The sequence below is a fragment of the Choloepus didactylus genome, chromosome 3 (assembly GCF_015220235.1).
Source record: "Choloepus didactylus isolate mChoDid1 chromosome 3, mChoDid1.pri, whole genome shotgun sequence".
Lineage (NCBI taxonomy): Eukaryota > Metazoa > Chordata > Mammalia > Pilosa > Megalonychidae > Choloepus > Choloepus didactylus.
Window position 1 is genome coordinate 215,487,399 of NC_051309.1, and position 16,663 is coordinate 215,504,061.

General features: G+C 36.2%; 1 protein-coding gene and 1 pseudogene across 1 annotated transcript in view; both read right to left on the bottom strand.

The window, feature by feature from the left end:
* The window catches only part of TEX15 (testis expressed 15, meiosis and synapsis associated), a 90,559-nt gene extending 74,669 nt beyond the window's left edge, over positions 1-15,890 (bottom strand). The window contains exons 1-2 of the mRNA XM_037831304.1: positions 15,791-15,890; positions 4,147-4,219 (exon numbers count right to left, since the gene is read on the bottom strand). The gene's annotated coding sequence lies outside the window, so the exon portion shown is untranslated. The remainder of the gene's footprint in view (positions 1-4,146; positions 4,220-15,790) is intronic.
* On the bottom strand, positions 7,028-8,564 carry LOC119530142 (annotated as a pseudogene).
* Positions 15,891-16,663: the final 773 nt, after the last annotated feature.

Here is a 16,663-nt window from a genome sequence, read left to right on the forward strand (position 1 = left end):
TAATCTTGAAAAGTGTCACAGTCATGAAAGTCAAAGAAAATTTGAGGGACTTGTTTCAGACTGAAGAAGATTAAAGAGAGTGAAAACTAAATGATTCTGAGCTGGAACCCTTTTCTTTAATAAAGTTCATAGTAGGACCAACAGGGAAATTGAGGACAGTAATGTATCCATTTTAATTTCCTTGTTTTGAGGGTTGTCTTGTGGCTATGTAGGAAAATGTTCTTTGTAGAAAATACAGACTGCAGTATTTGAGGATGACAGTCACCCAGTGAATAATATATTCTCAAATGGTTCAGGAAAAATAATTTTTATAGTACTTTCAACTTTTCTATTAGTTTGATATATGTGTTGGTTTGGAACTGTTATGTATCCCCAAAATGACACTGTCTTTTAATCCATTCTTGTGGGTGCAGATCTATTGTGGGCGGGATCTTTTGATTAGGTTGTTTCCATAGAGATATGACCTACCCTATTCAAGGTGGGTCTTAATCCTTTACTGCAGCCCTTTATGAAAATAAAAGAGCACTTCGGAGAGAGCACAGAGAGAAATGCCCGGAGACATTTGGAGACAGCCACTGAAACCAGAACCGGAAGAGAAGGACCAGCAGACGCCATCCATGTGCCTTAACATGTGATAGAGGAAACCCAGATGCCAGCAGTCTTTCCTCAGAAAAGGTATCTTCCTCATGATGCCTTAATTTGGACATACCATGGCCTTAGAACTGTAAATCTGTAACCTAATAAAACCCCATTGAAAAAGTCAACCCATTTCTGATACATTGCATTCCAGCAGCTTTACCAAACCGAAACAATATGATAGCAAAAATTTTTTAAAAAACTGTATCGAAAAAAATTTTTTTAAATAGGCACACTTCTAGGAACATCTCCATTAAATTTAACGTCAGGGACAAACAGAAGATCCTAAAAGCCTTTGGGGACAATACCTCCTCACTCGCCAAAAAGAAAAAGAGATTCAGATTATATACAAAAGATATTTATAATAACTCAGGATTTCTCAAGCTAGATGACAGTTAACACAGTAACTTTATAAACTTGAGAAAAAATGATTTCTACCTAGACTTCTACATTGAGCCAAACTATCCATAAAGCCATGAGCATAGGTTAAAGTCCTTTGCAAGTATTCAAGGGCTAGAATACAAGCATGTCCTCCAAGCACCCTTTCTTAGAAATACTAGAAGATGTGCTTCAGCAAAAAAAGAGAATGAAACTAAAATGAAGACAACATGGGGTCAAAAATTCAGTGCATCCAACATCAGGAATTAACCATGGGAAGCCCTAGGATGGATGAGGGCAGGGCACAATTTCTAGAAAGCTATTAGTCTAGATTGAAGCAAAAAGACAGAGGGCTCCAAAAGGGAAGTCTCCAGGTTAAAAACAAATGGAACTTACATGTTTGAGTACATAAAAGACATTACTGAAAAGCACTAGCACATTTGCAGAAAAAAAGAGTCAGATTTGTAGAAAAGCAGGCTGAAAAGACCAATGGTTAATTCTGAGGAAAATGGCTATACATGGTCAGAGTTGTGATGAACAATATTTGGATCATAATAATGTAAACACAACTTTTAACAAGAAATTCTAAGTACACTGGAAGAATGAGGGAACACAGGAGGATGGTGATGGTTGGGTTGGAGAACTGAGTCCTCTACTACTATGACAAAATCAATGAATAATTTCCATCCTTGGTAAATCAAGAAATACCAGAAAAGCATATTATCTAAAAGTTGAAGATGAAAACCTAGGAAAGTAACCAGAAGTGTTGAAGGTGGTTACCTCTAGGAAGTGGAACTGGGGATAGAAAAGAGTGGGACACGGACAACTGCTTTACATTATACATCTTTAGTACTATGACTTTTTAAATTATATGTATTTGATTAAAAATTAATGTTTAAAAATATGGCATTATTTTTATACTTCATACTTGGATAAAAACAAGTTAAAAGCTATGTCATATATGAGGTAACAACTTTAATATGAATAAGAAAATCTAGGAAGAACAGTATCAACATCTTTCAGGGAGCAGCATAGTATTCACTTTGATAGAAGAATAAGAAATCAGCCATGAGTGTTGGTATTCTAGTTAACAAATCAGTTACCCACCAACAATATAGGAAACCACAAGAACATACTGCTGTATTATATATACTGATATATAAGTTTATGTATGTGTGTGTATGTGTATGTATGTATGTATGTGTGTGTACATAAGTGTGTGTGTGTGTGTGTATATTTATATATATATATTAATATGGAACAGGTCTTACACACAGAAGGTAGAAATTATTATATAAAATGTTTCCAGGTCCTCTCCATCCCCTTCATATCAAACTAATAAAAAACTGGAAACAAAATAACAAAAGAGGTTAAACAGTAGCTTTATTATGCTTTTAGTTTTATTTAAAATGGCCATTAGGACTTTCATTTATTTTCCACTTGTCTTGTTTACTTTGACATTGACAAATCTCAGAACCTTTTAGACAGAGCACCATATGGAAGTTACCAAATCCTTTTGGAAAAGACGGGCCATCTGTTGAGTCCTACTTCCTTGGAGGGCAGTATTGTGAATCAAATACAAAAGGGCTTATAATAACTACACAGTGATTCCTGTAGCTACCTGGCTCACTACCAGAAATTAATAAGGAAGATTAATTTAAAAAGTCAATGTAACACCCAAGAAAAGTTTCACTCTGCTCATAATTGTTTTACTTAGGTTTACAAGATTAGATTAGAACCCCATATGTTTAAAATCAGTACCGTTATCAGGCACTTCCCCAGACAGATACACTGTACCAAAAGAAAATCTCACATATTAGAATGCATGATATCTCTAAACCCTTCAGAAATTTACAACAAAACCGTACTAATTTGAGCTATTTAGAGAGAATAAAATATTCCTACCTTACAGTGTATGAATAAACATATTATGACATAATACCAAATAAAGCTTCTCTCAGATTTGTTCTGAAGGTTCTGCTAATACTGAGAAAGTAATCTTTTGCCCAAATGAAAAAGGTCTAGAACTTCAGGTCATAGTGATCAGTTAGAATATGGGGGAAAAATATAATCTAAATTCTCAGGTCTGGTTACAAGTAGCTGAGAGTATCCTGTCTGGAAAGCACACACTCTTATGATTTAATAAACCAAAATATCACTTTTTTTCCAAATTATCTTTACAAAACTGAATAGAAAAAAAATTTTTGAAAGGATTTATGGTACGATAGAAAGGACTCTGTTCAAGAAGTCAGCAGACATAGATTTCTTATCCTGGTTCTGCCACTCACTAGGAATAGATAATCCTGAGCTTTACTTTCCTCATTTGTGTTTCAGTGAGGCTTAAAAGTTGTACTGTAAACTGCAAAATATTTTGCCTCCTTTTCTACCTATCCTTCTCCCTACAATTTTAAGGCTTTATTTATTTACATTTTTCTCAGTGGTTCCACATACAGGAATATGCAATAAATTGTGTATTATATACAAAAAAAAGATACTTAAAAGCGCAATAGCTTTGTAAGTTAAACAATCCAGATCTCTCTCTTTAGACCAATTTCCATTCTGAGATTGAATTTCATTTGGAGAATCAAATATTTAAAACCCATGTGAATACTATATGTGGGTGACACTTTTGATTAAAAACGGCAAAATAAAAAAATCTGCCTACAAGATAACTAATTTTCTTATCTTGCTTATTTATTGGTTCAGAAAGCAATTCCAAATTTTGAATTCCATGTATATTCTAAGCAATATTTGCAAATTGGCCTGACTTCCCAATGACTTATTATTCTAAGGCTCAATACTTATGCTAAATTAAGGTCAATTATGTATGGGCCAAACTTCTCCACTAGAATATAATTTACTCTTTTAAATCACCAGCACCAAGCACCAAGCATAGTTCATGATAAAATAAGTATCCAATAAATATTTACTGCAAAGGATGAATACTCACATACTTTAAAGGATTCCAATTACTTTATGGTGATAAAATACACACCTTTTACATGTATCTTTTTATTTTACAAATTATTTATAAATCAAGTAAAAGAAGAGTCTACCCAAAATGGGCTGAAGAAAAAAATCAATCCAAAATTATAAGCAATAGCGGTAACAGTCATTATTTTAAATACTTACCACTCTTCAATGGACTCTACCATCATACAGTTATAACCAGGATTCAATCCACACATGAAAAATGATAGAATATCTAAAAAGAAAGAAAGAAAGAGAAGGCAGAAATATGTAAAGAGCATGATTAGAGGCTCCCCTCAGAATTATTTCTTTATTGTCCTCTCCATTCATTGTTTTCTCCTGATTTCTGCCTCCGTTTTACTCCTGTCTTTCATTTTGGGGGAAAAAGGGCCTGTTTTCTATATTTTTCTCTCAGTACCCCTCACTCTCACACCCTTCCATTCTTTCCTCCTCTCTCATTCTTCTCTTCTGATTAAGTTAATCTTTTTCTTCCCTTCAATAACATTCTCATCTACTATTCAGAGTCCCACTGTCAGCTCACCGCTCTGAAATGGCCTTCTAGTAGAGAAAACAACATTGTGACCCAGCAAGGTGAACTTACTTTTGGGTTTTACATATAGGAAAAAACACTAAATGCTAAGTAAGACTGCTTTTATACTCAAATTTTAATTAATAATCATGGTAAACAGTTACGATACATGCTATGGACTGTGAGAAGTACCTCACATACAGTATCTTAAATAATCTTCACAGATTTCATAGTATTATTCCCATTTTTCAGATGAGAAAGTTTAATAAACTTGCCTAAGGTTACCCAATTGGTGAGGTGGTTTTTAAATGCAGGCTTGATGCCAAAGTCTAAATTCCAAACCACTACACTATCACAACCCAGATCTTAACTTTCCTATGTACCATGGAAACAATGAAGGACTGTATTAGTCCAAACTTAATGACCTGTTATAACTATCTTCACTTTTTTGTGAAGCGATACAATTTTTAACTTATGTCTTGACTTCAGGATAATATGACTGATTACATGGTAATATGTATATGGTACTAATTCATATATAAAAAATGTTTAGCATTCTTCAGGAAAAGACATTTTTATTAATGAAATGTCCAGCTAAATTTGGGACTTACCCCAAATTCTATATTTGTTCTTTTCTCCACGCTAAGGATTCAAGAAAGTAAAAAAGGATTTAAAAATATTTATTTTTGGTCAATTTTTGAAAATAAAATATTATTATACATTTCAAAACTCAGTATAAAAACAAAAGAATATCTCATCCTCTTATCATTTTATTATTTTGCTTGTTTTACTCAAGTGCTTTAATGAATTGGCAGTGCCCAGGAGACCTAAAGATGTAAAAAAGAGAGACTATAAAGAAACAATTAGGGGCAAGTACAGTCATGTGGTATAAGGGTAATAAGGATGAGAGATTAGCATATAAAGGTGAAATGCCAAATAATTTGGGGAACTAGAAATTCTGAGTAATTTAATACTGAGAGTCCATTTCTCACAAATTCCTATTGTGTGAGCTTGCATTCACATAAGAATATCAATAATGGTATGAACTATTTAGTAATAATTATATAAGTAATACATTAATTCATTGAGAAATTGATGTTTATTGGTATGGCTGAAAATATGCAAGTTTCTATTAAACATAAGAATTCTGCATTGATTGATACATTTCAAATTTTCCTTCTTAAAACTACCTATTTAGAAAAAAAAAAAAAAAAAAAAAGCCTCCATTTTCCCTCACTTTAGTTTTAGGAAATGTTTGGGAAATGTCAAGGAACAGGGAGTCAAGTCAACAAAAACTATGTTTAGGTATGAGGAAAAAAAAAAAAGCAAAAGAAACGTCAATTTTACTGTTCGTTAGGAACTTGTCTTACCAAAGGACAGAAAATACAAAAACAAATAACAAGAAGGTAAACAAGCAACATACTTGGGTGCAAAATTATATAGGAAAATTAAGTAAGCATGAGAAGAAAATAAGAGAATTTTAGAAACGAAACGATCAGTGTGGTAAGATTTGGGTAAAGAATCTTTTCCATTCAATTAAATTCAATTATTTAAAGTAGGTGGGTTTTGAACCAGTTTTTAAAGAAGCCTAAAAAAGTCTGTGTTGAAAGAGAAGATCTTAACAGACAGACCCCCTGGAATATGAAAAGGCACAGACCTAGAAAAAATACTATTAAGTTTATCATCTAGAAATATTCTACAGTTTGCAAATATAGGTCACTGTGTCTGTAAGTACTGGGACCTAATAAGCTAATTCCTGAAATCACCTGTACTTCTCATCTGGTGAACTAAGGACAGTGGTTCTCAAATTGTGGTCCTAGACCAGAAGTATCATTTTGCCTTGAAACTCGGCAATGCAAATCCTCTGGCCCCGTTTTAAGCCTAAAGAATCAGAAACTCTAGGGGAAAGGCCCAGCAATGCGTGGTCTAACAAGTTCTCCGGATGACACTAATGTAATCTAAAGTTTGAGATCCACTGGTCTAAGATAATTCTGAGGAAAGCAGCCAACCAGCTACATTAAGAACTGTTTCTTTCTTTCTTTCTTTTTTTTTTTTAGTAGCAGCAATCTTTTGAGAGAGAGTCACTATTAGACTATTAGAAGAAAGAAATGTTCTTAACTGGGAACTTCACTTTCAGGCTTAATGCTCCTGAAGAGAAAGAAACCAAAAGAAAAAAGAAAAGAATGTGTGTGTGTGTTTTTTTTTTTAAATATTTAAAATGTCCTTATTCATTTATATGGTAAATACTGTTCCCCACTAAAAAAGAATGACATTTATCTTTCAATATGTCAAACTTAGCTTAAAAATTCATGAGTCTCTTTTCTAAATCATGTAGTAACAGAAGAATTCAATTAAATAGACATTAAATATTTTCATACATATGCAGAGTCTTGGATAAATGGTTAAAATTATATGTGAACATTTGAGTACATGGATATTCCATTTACACCAATGGGTTTAACATAAGATGTGTTTGCACTGATTTTTGGTAACCAACTTGCTTTCTGTAAATCTTTAAATATCCAATTCCAATTCCTCTAACTCCTGCAGAAAGGCTTTCTCTTTTTGAACTTTCTCCAGCTGATTTTTTTCTATTTTCCAGTTTCTCCTTGTTCTTTCAGTTGTTCAACTGCTTTCAGTTTGTTCTTTAGGTTCTTGATTTTCTTTTTGTCTATCTCAGGGTCTCCAGAAGTTGACTGAGGGGCATTATTTCGCAGTATGCTCTGTGGGGCAGGAGTAGGTGCCAAATCTGGATTCTTGTCACTTCTTGCCTCCTGCTTTGCAGCTTTCTTGGCTTCATGCTTCCTCTGATTTTTAAGGGCTATTTTTTATAATGGCTTATCATTTCCTGGTTGTGGCTTCATATTTTGAGGTGATTAATCCTTACATAGTTTGGAATTGGTGTTGGTTTATTTCTTAAAGCTGGGGGCTATAAGCTGTTGTAACTTTAGGTTCCTCACTGGGTACTTCACTTGGAACTGCTTCATAAATTATTGTCTTTGCTGGAAATATTCTATCCAAAAATGGCTGCCAAGAAACTTGCCAAATTTCTGCATTTGATAGCACATAATTATTTGCACTAGAGCCAGTACCAAACTTTGTACCCATTATTAACTCATAACCTAGGAGAGCAGATGTGGCAGTCAAAATATGCTCACCATCTGGGCACCAAGCAAAATATGTAGAATCAAGAGGCCACTGGTTTAGAAATAAGTTTGTAGTTTTTAACACCCCACACTTTCATTTGTCCCCTCAGATTTCCAAATCCAACTAGTACTAATATATGTCCATAAGGGCTATAGAAGGCTGCATTACAAGGTCCAGTTTCAAAATCACAGGATCACATTTCAAGTTGAAAACTGTCACTTTGGCAGGCATAAAACCACAAACAGCACAAAACTCAGTGGAATCAGAGTTCCAAACTACATCATAAATGGGACCTTTTTTTGGTAATTGTACTACAGCACTTTCTCCATTTGTTGCAATGTAATGCAGCATTTGTTCCCCACAGTAGGAAGCGCCTGTCTTGTCAACATCTGTACTAGCTATTACCAACACTGCAGTAGCTTTTTTATTCCATAGCATTCTAACTTATCAACCTTAAAGAAACTTTTGTTGGCTAAAGCTGCATGAGGTCCACCAAAGTAGGGGTAGATATAATCTAACAAATGAAAGTGCACCTTTACTTCCTGGAACATAAACCCCACCTTGTATGGTTGGGGTCCAGGTGATAACAAAAAATCATTAATTTTTTGCAAATGCAATTTATTTGCCATTGTACTAAAACTGTCTTCAAAGAAGTGAACTTCATTGTTAACATTTCTGGCACAAATAGTTTCATCTTCTGACCAGGATGGACACCAATTTTGCATTTTTTTCTGATTTCAAACATGTTCCAGCTTTCACATCACAAAGTTGTAGGCTGGGTATTCCAGCTATGTCATCTTTAGAGGTTTGGAAACACTGTGCTTTCTGTAAAATGTGGGGGGTCATTCATCATGTAGAGTCCTTCTGATCCTCGGACAGCCAGGAATGGCGTGGACAGAGCCATTTTATCCTGGAAAGCAAGAATGTGGTTTTGATTTGGGGGTGGGGAGGGAGACATTCAATTCATTTAACAAGTATTTATCAAGCAGACACTGCAAGAAGGAAAGGTGGGGAAGTAGAAAAGAACTGTGAAGGCCACCAACAATTTTATCTTGAGTGCCATTCAATGTGGTTCTAACAAAACAGGTTGCCTTTTCCTGGTGTACACATATGTAGCAATGCCTACATGGGTAATAAAGTATTATTTATATTGAAGCAATGGACTAGCAAAGCAAAAACTATGGTTCCTCCTGATGATCCAGGGTTAGTGGCTCTCAAACTTTAGCACTTACTGGAATCACCTGGAGGGCTTTTGAAAACACATATTATTGGTTCCCACATCCAGAGTTTCTGTTTGAGTATGTCTGGAGTAAGGCCCAAGAATTTTTTATTTCTAATAAATTCCCAGATGATACTGATGGTCCAAGGACAGACCACATTTGAAGAACCTCTAATCCAAATGATCAGGCACACTGAAATATGGTCATCCCAGGAAGGAAAGGTCTAAGGATTATTAGTACATTTCTCAAGGCCTATTAATTTATATTTATTGTATCAATTTTTTTTTGTCCCCAGGGCAAATAGGCAGAAAAGGGATGCTGCATTTAAACTGTGTGATTCAGCTATTTCATTGCAACTATCCATTTTCATTTGTCTACACTGAATCAACCAATTCCCAATACAAGGAATTTCCTAAACTAAAAGTAAAAAACTCCGATTTTCGGATTTGTAGTGACTCAAATGCCCTATATATATTTTAATTAGAGAAGTTGTTAGTTTAAGAAAAATCATGCATAAAATACAGAGTTCCCATATAACACCCTACTATTAACACCTTGCATTAGTGTGGTACATTTGTTACAACTCATGAAAGAACATTTTTCTAATTATACCATTAACTATAGTCCATAGTTTACAATAGGGTTCACTGTTCATGTAGTACAATCCTAAGTGTTTTTGTTTTTAAAAATTTGTATTCTAGTAACATATATACAACCTAAAATTTTTCCTTTTAACCACATTCAAATATATAATCCCATGCTGCTAATTATGTTCACATGCTGTGCTACAATCACCACCATCCATTACCAAAACTTTTCATCAACCCCAATCCTAATTTTGTTTTAATGACCTGTACTGTTACGAATGCCTTTTTCAAAAAATTTTGACAGCATATGCTCCTTCCTCAAGGAGGATCCTGTATCCACCTAATACAGGTAGTAAAATAAGAGTCAAGTTAAAAATAATTTACATGCTAAAAGACTATCCCAAGAGTCTAGGGTCTGGGAAAGAGTTCTTCCAGTCCATCTGCTTTTCATCTGGGGAATAATTAAAGTTAAGGGGCCCCTTAGGGGTTAGGACTCCCTTGGTTTCCTTCCCCCCAGAGTTAGGAGCGGTGATAAAAATAGATCAGGTTCCATAAAGAGGCCAAAGTCACTCTGGCTACAGAGAAAAGTGAGAAAACATCCCAACTTGTCACTGACTCAGTCTGTCAGTCCTGGTCCTTCCTTCATCCTTCTCAAATGCAGAAGTTCTGACTAGCTTGACTGTATTAGAATTGCTCTACCATGCAGTACACAAACCAGCAAAACAGAACCTGCAAACTAGTCCAGAACAAGGAAGATAACCTGGATTACCTACCCTTATCATACATTTTTCAGCCTTGTTTTATAATGTTTCCAAAAGGAGGATAAATGTTACCGCTAGTGAACCCAAATACTAAATATAAAGAATGCCTTCTTTACTATATTAAGAACATAGTGATAAACAAATGAGAACATAGAGAAAATCACCATCTCACCTGCCTAAAGCCACCTGTCCTCCCTATGCAATATAAACAGAGATGACTACCTGGCCAACTTCTTGGAAATTACACACGTTGCTAGAAGGGTGTAAAATACGAAAGTCAATTGTGCTATCAGGCTATAAAAGATGAGGAATACATCAATCAATTTAGCCCCAAACTGAGTTCATTCTCTGCTCAGCAGATGGAAATTATATGCAAAAGGAGTTAGGGAATTGTTGTAAAAGCACAGGGATAAGATTAGTAGCTAATCTATTATGGTTATGAGACTTTTTAAAAGACATTAGGGAAATCCAAAGGAATAATCAGATGATTAAAGATAATGGCACACAATTTTCAAGGGAATTAACAACATACAACTCTGTGAAAAAAAAAAATGAATAAGGGATCCTTATTTAATGCTTGTAGAAAACATTATAAGTTAAATTACAAATTAAGAAAGTAATCTCTGAAATTGGTCATATCTAAAAATCCATGCAATTTTGATTGATGTAGGAAAAACAACTGTACAAGAACACATAAGGCATTGCTTGATAAATTTTTAACTGAGCCATTACAGGTAGTGAATCAACTTTTCCTCCTGTGCAAGGCTGCTTTCTAGTTAAAAATCCAAGAGTATTTCTCAAATTCCACTCTAGTGTTGTTGAAGTGTGCACTACATCACTCTCATCACTCAAGAAGTTCCTTTCATTTTAAGCCCTCTTTCTCTGCTGGCTCAAAGAATTCAATGGTAGTTTCATTTTCTACACACATTTTTCTATATATCCTGATCTGGAAAATACAGTTACTGATCATTATTTACCTTTTACAGTCTGCTGGATCTAAGAGTAAGAAATATGTTGTCGAGGCTAGAAACAGAAAAGGTTAACAAAAAGAAAAAAACTTTCATGCTGGACCAACTATATTTGTAATGGAGTCATGCCCAGATAACTGTAATACACAATTATAATTCCTAAATGAATTTACCTAATTACAGACCCTTCTCTTGAAAGAAGCAGAATGTTCATTTAAACATTAATCTACTTTATGTATTTAAACTTAAACCTGAGAAGGTAACAACTAGCTTTTATCCAATCTTCTTTCATAGTAGCGACAAGCTAATAATGCGCATTCTTACAAATGCTCCCATCAAGAATGGACCTTAATATAAATTTGTCTTTTTGTAACATCACATTCATTTTAAGGTTCTACTTTAGTTTGATAACAAACAGGCATCTCAAAAAATTCTTCAGAAGCAGCTGAATCATACAGTGTCTTAAAATACTGAAATAAATCTGGTGGGAGTACACCAAGGAGATGGACTGGACACCTAAAGGACTTCAAAGAAACCTGTAGGCAAAAGTTGAAAATTAGTGAGTCCCCAGGAGGAAAGTAACTGGAGTACCAGTCATAGCACCCTAAATAGAGAAATAAGCCTGAACCATTTTTTCTTGACTTTTATGATATTATTCTTTTGTTAGGCTAAAAAATTTTGTGCTACTTTTAGATACTCATATTAAATATAAGGTGACCAAAACAGAATAATTCACCATTAGCTATTTCTTAGGCTCAGCAAATTTGCAGCAAATAATTTTCCATTTAAAATATTTAGCACAGGGTATTTAACAAAAGAAAATTATTTGACTCTACGCCATAGATAAGAGGTAAATATTTTTAGTGGCAGTTTGGTAAACCCAGATCACTTGGTTCCAAATCCTGCCCTGCCCTTACTAAATGTGCCTCAGTTTAATGTAAAATTGGAAAATTAACCATATCTACCTATCAACACAGTCCTACTGCATTGATTAACTGAATTAAAATATGTAACACATAGAATAATGATTGATTCATAAGTGCTATGTAAGTGTTGGCTATTAGTGCATGTTTAATGAATTAAACAGTAACTTTCTAATTCATTACATATTTAACATTGATCACTCCATTTTTTCCAAATTTATAGAACTTTTCTCTAAAATATGCTCTTTTGCTGTTTGCTGAAGTTGCTTCCTACTACTTGACTAAACATGATCAAATAGAAAACACATCACACAAATATGTAAAAGACGTGTGAACCTTAAGACAATCATTCCAAACAGCTCACAGGGCTTTCTTCATAGACTATTAATTCTACTAGTAAAGAGTTTGTTGTTGATTCCATAAAAGCTTTCTCCCTTTTTGATGTTTTATTATATTAGTGGCACAAAATTATGGTAACGTTTATATATATTGAGAAAACATTTGCCAGTGTGTCCTGTTCACAGATTTTTTTTTTTTTGCTCATAGTTCCTGCTAAGACCCTACAGTAAAATGCCTAAGTGAGCCTGAAATGTCTACCTAAATAATGCTTTCTTGGAAGCCAGAATGGAGAACAGTGCCCTATCAAAAGAGGTTACTACAACATGCCACAAATGTGGATTAATGGAAGAAGCAAAGGCTTGGCAGTCAAAAGCCTAGGTTTGAGTCTTACTTCTGTTACGATCTAGCTATTTCAGTTTATAAAATAAATTATTTCCACTTATAAAACTGAAAATGTGTTCCTCTAAAAACAACTTCTCAATTTTATTCATGCTAATTTTGTGGGGAGGAGTAGAATGGGAGTCTCAAACCCTTAGGAAAATGTAATGAAGCCACAAATCTCAACAAAAACGAAAATACACACATTCTTGCCAACAATTTGGGGTTTCAGGAAATCACTGAAATCATGCATGTCCATGTAAAACTTCTAGACTATAAGATTAGAGTAGTTTCTGCTGGTATACTATAAAAAATGCATCTAATTATTCTCTTCCTCCCTCCCTCTGTCTTTCTCTCTCTCACACACACTTTACAGTCTTGCTGTTCAACCTGTAAATGTACCAATGCTAACAAGGTCAGGCTATAAAAGTGTTAAGAGAAATGAAGTTTTATCTTAATTGGTAAAAGGAAAGGTTTTTTTGTTTGCTTTTACCGTGTGTGTGTGTGTGTGTGTGTGTGTGTGTGTGTGTGTGTGTGTGTGTGTGTGGTTTTAGATTACATCCTGACAAGCTAGATATTCATATCAGTGATATATCAGTGATTTTCTCTACTGGATCATTATCCTCAAAATCCTCAGGTCAAGTTAGTGGTTAAACCTAGAAAGCAAAATATTTTTTGTATATGTAGGGTATAATAACCAATAACAAAGCTACCCAGATGAAAATTAGGTTCTGATAAAGACTTGATTGTCCACATATATTCACAGTCACACTAGTGAAAGCAATAGTTGCAGCTTTGCCAAAGTCTCAGCTGTTGTAAATAAAGAAGACTTCTCAGGAGTAGTTATCAACAGTTTCAAAGGGTGGTAATTACAAAAGCTTTGCATTATCTCAATTATACATTCCAGAGATACAGAGTTGCTATCAGACCATGGAGGCTATCTTAACAGGCAAAGCTGCTCATTAAAACAATCATCAAATTTACTCTATATATGAGAATTCAACATTTTCTCAACTTTGATCAGTTAACTATGCAAATTTACCTCACCTTGTAAAATAGATCTTTCAAAAAAGTATTAATCTAATGAAAGTATTATAAAGTAAAAGAAAAACCCCACTATACTATTACTTACAAATTTATCAAATCAATCAATAAAATGCTGGTGTTCAGGAAATACGTGAATTGCAGTAAAAAGAACATTACTTTTTTGATAAAGATAAGTAACAAAATATAACTAGAAAAAGGTAAGGTCAGTTTTCACAATTGATACAAAACCTAATACACTTAGAGGAAAATTAATCCCAATTTTGCAAACACATTCAGGGCTTGCAGAGTTAATCAGATTCCCTCACATCTAACAGGATAACATGCAGGCATTTCAAATCACCTAATTTGTCCTTCATTAAAAGTATTTTGAAATAAATGAGAAAGGAAACAGAACAACGCAAAAGCAGACCAAAGTAGGAGAGTTACCAAAAATCTTGATTGCCAATTTTGTAAAATTAATCTTCAGATATTATGAAAATGGTATTGTTTGCCCTAATGAAATTTGGCAATCCAGGTACAGTATATCATCCTTCAGGATAATAAAATGTAACTATAATTTAAAAGTGCCCAAGTACTAGAATTTTATTTTATTGGTTGTATAAAACATTTTAAACATATTAAACTATAAAAATAAAGTACTACTGCGATGTGTACTAAAACAAAAATTACCCAGGCCACCAGAGTTAAAATTTCAAAAAAATATAAGTAAAAGTTATCACGCTATTCTTCTCACTGGTCACTGGTCTGACCTCTACAAATAAGATCTTATTTTTCCCTAGTCTTATTATTTCTTTAATAAAATTTTAAAAGAAAATATGCATCTGTATTCAAGACACTTAGAGGCACTCTTCCCCAAATTTTTAATCTTTTTGATTAGATAAGGGTCAGATTTTTAAATTTTTAGGCAATAAGGCAAAGACAGTATTTTAAAAGTTACAGGCTTTTAAGAAAATGTGCAATGGCAGAGCATTAAAAATAACTCTAAATACTGATTTCCCTCTTCCAGTACTATCGGCCTCAAATGTTAAAATACACTCTCCTTTCCAAGCAGCAATGACACATTTTGAATGAAGCCTAAAACGTTTTTAGGAGATAATAGCTAATAAATAAATTTAATTATCATCTAAATATGAACTCAATGACACTTTTCCTAAAGCTTTTACCACTTCTAATCCCTCTACACATATCCATTCACATAGCTGTCAAAAAAAAAACTTCAAAAATTTAAATAAGCAAATTATAATTTGTGTCACTTGTACTTTATACTTTGAAATAATCCCATATTCATCTATCACCCCCCAAAGCAAGCAATGCACTTACGATGTTGGGTTGCTTCGCACTGCACTTGGAAGCCCATAATTCATTTTTAAATGAGGGGCACTGTAGTATCTTTCGAAGCCTCGGGGTTACCCACCAATAACTCGCAACCTTTCCACTTTCTGTAACATCACTACCAGTTTTTTCCTTATAGTCACCACAGCGGCCGCGTACCTCAAAACGAGCATTCCCAATAAGTTGAGAAACTCAACCAGGAACAGAAAGTACCTTAAAAGATTTGGTTAAGGGATGGGCTTAGGAAGCGGTTCATTGGAAACTACCTGACGGTCCGCAGAATTTTTCTGCACCCACAGCACTCCGGGACCCGAAAACTGTCACTATCCTCAAAGGGTTGAAACGAGAAGTTGAGAACTACCCAGACGCAGCAGTCTAGCAAAACCTCCGCTCAAGCTCTTACAACCGCCACAGCGCCACCGCCGGACACGCGGCGGCCGCATCCCCGGGCGCGTCAGTCCGCCCGCCCGCCCTGGTGGCCGTCGGGGAATGCTCACTCGGGCACTCCTCGTCTGAGCCCGATCGCCCTCCCCGTCCCGCGCCGCCCTCGCCCACCCTCACGCCCTCAAGCCCACCGGCTCCTGCAGCTGGCATCGTGCGAGCGCGGACTTGGCTCCGCGGCAACGCCGCGCGCGGGGGGCCCGGGAGGCCCAGGCGGCTCAGCGTCTCGCGGCGCCGCGGGAGCTGTCGTCACCCGGGCGACGTTCCCCGACTCCGCGCTCCAGGGACGCTAGGCCGCGAGTCCCAGCCCGCGGCCCGGCATGGGCGGTGCCCCCACGATGTCCCGCCCCCGGCAGGTGCGGCCCTGCCCCCGAGAAATTGCGCTGGAACACCCCGCCCCGAGCGAACGCGAGTCAAACGCTCCACGCGCCCGCTCGACGCCGTGGACGCGGAAAATTCGGGCTGCTTCTTCCCGCTTTCGGGCAGAGAACAGCTGAGCAATCGAGAGGGCTGGGATCGAGGCCACGTCCAACTTGTGGTGCCTTTCTCCTCTGATGCCTCAACGTCCCCACTGCAGGCAAAGACCTCGGGCTAGTTCAGCGGCTCCTAACGCGGAGGGTGGGGGAGTCCTGAACCTGGGAACTAATTTATTTGGAACAAGCTAATAATACACCTTCAGTTTGGGGCGCCCAGGCCCCTCGGAGACCCAGCCAAGAGTACAAATTAGGAATCCCACAACTTCACGATACTTAATATTCTCTCTCACACTTTGATTTATCGGGGCCTTTACTAGCTTCTGAACCGCCTAACCTCATCCTCCACATTTCCCACAAACCTTGAGTTGCCTTCTTTGCCCAGTCAGTTCCTCAAAATCTAAATCCTCACGGCGCCACAAACCACGGTCCCGCTGCCCAAGAACCTTCGGGAAGAAGGCAGCGCCGTCCTGGCCGCGTGCGCACACTGAAGCCGCGGCGGACGTCGGGGCTGCGCCTGCGCCCTGTGCAGAG